Below are 5809 nucleotides of genomic sequence, written 5' to 3' on the forward strand. Positions count from 1 at the left end.
CGCGCCGCCTCCGTGCTCCGCGCGCCGCGCTCACAGCCGCCTGGGCGGGCAGGGCGCGGGGACTGTGCCTCCCCGAGAATTCGCAGGACCCCGCGCGCTGACGGCCGCCTTCTTTTGCCTCCCCTTCACCCCGCCCGCCCGGCCGCCGTGCCCTCCTCCCTCCGGAAACAAGGATCCCACGTTTGCAGCCGCCAGAAGCCGGAGCACCCCGCCAAAGCCCAGCCCCGACGGGCTGCTGAGCGTGTGCCGTCTTCCCTGGCAGTTTTATTCTGGGCCTGTGTGGAATAGAAAGACAATTCTTTATCTGACTGGCAGGAGAGAAAAGAGAAGACTCCTCAGGGTTTCCAAGGAGGACCGGAGCAGCTGCTACCGTAAGTCAGCTGTGCTCTGCATTCCATGTCTCTAAAGTGATGCTCAGTGCAATTGCTAGCACTGGCTGCAATAGTTTGCTCGTTTTACCGGGGCAGGACTTGACTTACATAATAACTTCAGTAGTTCTTCATTGAGAAGTGCTTTGCCGAGCGTTTATGATGATGATTTTTAAGAAAGAATTTTTAGTAGACTTGCGGATGGGCTGGTGTTTAAGGGCTTATTGTTCAAGGGCTGTTGGGAGCCTTGTTAATGAAATGTGGGTTTGTTCTGTGGTTTGGGAGGGTGCTTGGAAAGGGCTTGGGAATTCGAACCCCCGACTGCCTCCTTGCTCCTGACTCCTTCCACCTCAACCCTGATCCATTCCTACTCCCACCCCTCTCTTAACTACAGTTGGTTGGTGTTTCTATCTTTAGTTCAGAAGAGATGTAGCCAAAAAATTGGGTCAAGGGAAAGTTAATAGAGACCGTGTGTAAGGCTTGATGGAAATCCTGCTGAGGTGTCCTAATGCCTGCAACTGGATAGGATGTAGAGGCAAATCCTGCACCCAAGCTAACTTGGAGAATTTGGAGGAACTTAATTTGGCAAGGGAATAAGAACAGTGCTTTGGAGAGAGTAGGAGCTGGGGCTGTGGCTTTGACACAGCAGGTTATGAGCAGTGACAGGGGCTCAGCAGCCGGTGACAGTTTTTAAGGTGTCTCCTAAGGCTGAATAGCTCTGCATGGAAAACTTTTGCAAGCAAGATGCCCCTTGGGGCTGAGATCAGCGTGTCAGCAGCTGCAGCATTTCTGGTGAGGCAAGTAGGACACGTCCCTTCTCTCCATGAAGGGGTTAATGATGCCTTTTTTAAAAAGACACCCAGCCTAACATTTGCCAGTATTTTGTAATATCTAAATAAAACCTTTGTGTTATGTCAGGAAAAATATAGTTGAGTCAGTTTGTTTTGCACAAGAGGGAGACAATCAATAATATTTCAGCATATTTTTTTTCTTTATCACTGCCAAATGGACTCTGAATCTAATTCTTCTTGTATTGTTACATATACAGTAGGTACAGTCGGACTTGCCATTTCAATGAAATGTGACTAATTTTGAGCACATTCCAAGTTCCTTGACACAATAGTACTGTCTATCAGGCTGATTAGAAAAAGTTCCTTTCTTTTTAACTTTCCAGTTTTCTGACTCAATATAAAATACAGTATTTCTCAACGGTTGATGAGTTTCTAACAAGAGTAGACATAAAAATGCCTTATCTCACTAAGAGATTCTATGAAAGGTAAGAGCTGACCATCAAATATACCCGAGAGCTTTTTGTTCTGGTTTGCTGATACCGGCAAAGTGAGATTTTTACTCCTGTGTTCATTCAGGTATAATATACTAATACACAGCTGAAGTCGTCGGACATTAAAGAAAATAAAATCGCAAGCATCCCCTAATGTCTATGGTTTAACAAAAGACCACAGATCCTCTAGGGTTGTTATGATTACTGTCTAAAGCTTTGTCTCTGTCTTGGAACCTAAGTTTTGTGGTGATGAGATAACAGTGGGATAATTGATGAATTTGTTGACATAAAGTTATCAAGGAAAGAAATTGTGGGGGCAAGAGAGCTCATTGTTTCTCACATCATGCTTTAGCTCCTATCCTCTTGGGGATTTTAGAGCTATAACTATCTCAGCTGCCCTTCTCTTATTGGTTAAAACACTAATTAAATCATTTGAGATGAAGCCTTTAGTTGATCAGATTTAGGTGATAGGCTATGACCTCTACGCCTCTGTGACCTCAGGCACCTGAAAAGATAGCTGAGAAGGGGATAAACAAACAAAATTTAAAAAAGGAAGGTAAGATTATACTTGAGCAGCCAGATTCAAGAGCGGCTCACAATTGTTACCACTTATATTACGGTGGGATGTCTTTTCCCACAGTAGGAAAGAGATGACAAAATTGCTGATCCTGTTTCAATTTTTGAAAGCAAAGCTTTGCGATTAACATGAAAACTCATCTGCTACACCTTCTTCCCCATTAGAATTATGGAAAATGCCCCATATTAAAGCCATTTCTATTAAAACTGCCACACACTACCTTTGATCACAAACTGTATAACAGATGAAAAAAGGAAAAGCTGCATGGGATGATTAAATTGTCTTTTCTTTTTACTCCCCTGTTTTTGGACTTTTTCGACCACCAGCTTTCGGTGTAATACAGAGGTGGTTGCAACTTCTAAGTTGATAGAAGAAAGTTGCTAGTGTCAGCAGTACTATGTTTTATTATGCAATTGTTCTTGTTATTCAGATCAGATAATGGCCAGATGAAATACATAAGCAGTCTGCAGGGAATGAATGATTAATTCAACTAACCTGTGCTTACTGCAGGAATTCTTAGTAATAAATGCGAGATACCTGCAATCGCTTATGGTTGCACTTGATGAAGGTGAACATACTTGTCTTTTCCTTTAAGGTTAACATTTAATGCCTGGATCTACTTCTTACAGCAAATTAAAGATGGATTTGTAAACCACATGGCCTTAGCTATTGTGCGACTGCTTAGATGTAACTAGTATTTACTTAGATATCGTAGATTTAGAAAGTAAATCGAAGTGAACTCTGTGTGACATTGGGTGACTGAATTCTGACTAAGTTTGTTTTACCCTCTGTGGACAGGCATTCTGTCTTCCGTGTGTGTGACTAGTAAGATTCACCAATGGAAACATAAGCAGATAAGGAGTTCTGCAGGTGTAAATTACCCTTCAGCAATGTAAAGCATCAGTAAAAAGCTACAATATGGCTGATTATATCCAAGAATTAAGTGCATAGTAAGTTCACGTTTTAGAAATGGCTGTAAGTGCTTATGGTAGTTGCTGCATGTATGTTATAGCAGTTGTTTTGTAGTTAAAGAAGGAACACTAATGTAGGTTTCAATATTTGTATGTTTCTGGGACTGGATTAAGGAGGAAGGTGGGAAATGGTCAAACTTTATGGGTAGTTTATGACCAGGTGACCTGAAATGTATGCTACTCATTTGCAAGTTAATTACATGTCTTCTTTTTCAGAAGTGTCTGGAAAAAAAATGTCGCCGCCAAACTTCTATCATTAAATCTATCTGCATCTCATATTGAATATAAGTTACTTTAAAATTATTATGTTGTTTGGAGAAAATAATTTCACCAAAGTATTTTTGGACGTACATTTATATTGAACTGAATAAACTTTAAACAAGCAAATGATAACGATAAATGTAGTCAGTATATGTATCTCGAAAGTTATACTGGAAATTGTATGGACAAAATTTTGTACTTAGTTGAGTATCATTTGAATTTGCTTATCTCCTTTTATATTCTAGTGCAAATGCTTTATGCCTGCTCTCAGGTCACTGGATTTTAATCACTGTGTTCAAAAGCAATTTGACAACCATGATAAAAGTGTTCAAATTACCAGTCTAATTCAACATTAAAGATGGTAACTGTACTTGAAATTTGAATGGCACTGCTTTTCTAAACTCTTTAAAAATGGACTTCTGAATGAAAAATGGAAACTAAATGTTACTTATGAGATGATCACTTACGGCATGGTGGGATCAATAGAATTTGGGGTGTTTTTTGCATCATTAAATTTGTTTTAACTTGGACTCTCTCTGCATTTTGCTTTTCTCCTCGAAAAATAAAGAAATTGGCCTGGTAACTTGAGACTCTTCCAATTGCAAGATTTTGTGAAACAAGGGAATATAATTATGAATACAACTAATAGCTTTTAGCAGCTTTTCAGATGACAAGATGTGAGATCTAGAATCCACGAAGCTGTTTGAGGGCAGCCATCCTGCTTAAAGGAAGACAGACAACTCCGTCATGAGGTCATGCTGGCAAGATTGGAACACTCTTCTGTTGACTGAATGGCGGTTTAGTGGCTTTGGAAGAGGATGACCTAGATTATTGAAGAGAAAGGCTAGTCTACTGTACAGCTAGACCATTATCTACTGCTATTACTGAAAAGAATAAGATGCAAACAATTATGTTTTTGTTTTGATACTCTACTCAAAACTAGAAGGATATGAGAAAATAAAGAAAAATATTCTGACATTCCTCTTCTTAAAAATCCAGTTTCTTTGTATTTTTCTGGTTTACAATGTCACATTTGGATAAACTCACACAATACAAATGTATTCATCTATTTGCCAACGGCACAAGTCATTGACTGATATAGTATGACTCATATAAAAGATATTCTGGTCCTGCATTTTAAAAAGAGAAAATTGAGAGCTTTAAAGATAAAAACATATGAAGGTGGGCTTGGTGTTGTTAGGTGCCAATGAATCAAGTACAACGCATAGTGATCTTATGGACAACTAATCTGAATATTCTCCTATTCTGTATATCCTCTGACACACTCAAGCCCATTGCCATTGTCACCTTGTCAACCCATCTGGTTTAAGTTCTTCCTCTCTTTTACTGCCTCTCCACCTTCCCAAGCATGATGTCCTTTTCCAAGGAATAATTTCTCCTAGCAGCATGTCCAAAATATGTGAGACGAAGCTTCATCATCATTGCCTTCAAGGAGCACTCTGGCTGCACCTTCTCCAAGACATAGCTGTTTGTTCTTTTGGCATTCTGTGGAATCGTCAGCCCTCTTCTGCAACACCACATTTCACAGGCTTCAATTCCAAATTCATGGCCAGAGAAGATTTCCTCACAGAGTAATAGTAGCTAAGATTCTTCACTGTATGTCCACACATAGTATGTTATCAGTGAAATGATACCTGTGATTGTAGGATACAGTGAATTTCCTCCATGAAGATTTTGTGATGACAAACTTCTACTTATGGAAAATAAACACATAGCATGAACATAGTATTAAGTTTAAGTGTTATTCTTGCAAAAAGCCAAGATCATCTTCCTAGATACATGCCATTTGCTGTGATATGACTGATAGAACTGGGTGAGGGGTGTGCCTGTGTGTATTTTTTTCCCCTTTAAAAAAAATAAGCAATTATGTCTCTCTGATGATAGAAACTTTTCAATTGTAACTAGAAGTCTTTAATTTTTTGTTATCTTTTATTTAATTGTGGATGTGGAGATAATGCTTATTTAAATCTCTTAATTCTGAATGGGACCTAGAGCTCATTAATTTTTATGCACTTTCAAATTTTGTGTCAGTTTGTATATGTGCACATTGAGTGTATGCATTTTTAAACACATGTATTTGACAATAGTATAATCAACACTTTTAAATGTGTATGTATTGTTGAGTATAAAAATGTCTAAGGAAATAATACTAAATTGTGTGTAGTATTCTAACATTCTCTTTTTTTTTGTCATGAAATAGAATAAAAATTCAGCAATATGCCAAATTACGGAGGCTTTGGTTTTAATAAGTCTGTGTTTTCTAGGCCCCACATTAAATACATATTCTAAAAATTTATGTAGATATATATGTGTGTGTGTGTGTGTGTGT

This window comes from Elephantulus edwardii, unplaced genomic scaffold (genome assembly GCF_000299155.1).
Source record: "Elephantulus edwardii isolate Elephantulus edwardi_28Jun2011 unplaced genomic scaffold, EleEdw1.0 scaffold00014, whole genome shotgun sequence".
Taxonomy (NCBI): Eukaryota; Metazoa; Chordata; class Mammalia; order Macroscelidea; family Macroscelididae; genus Elephantulus; species Elephantulus edwardii.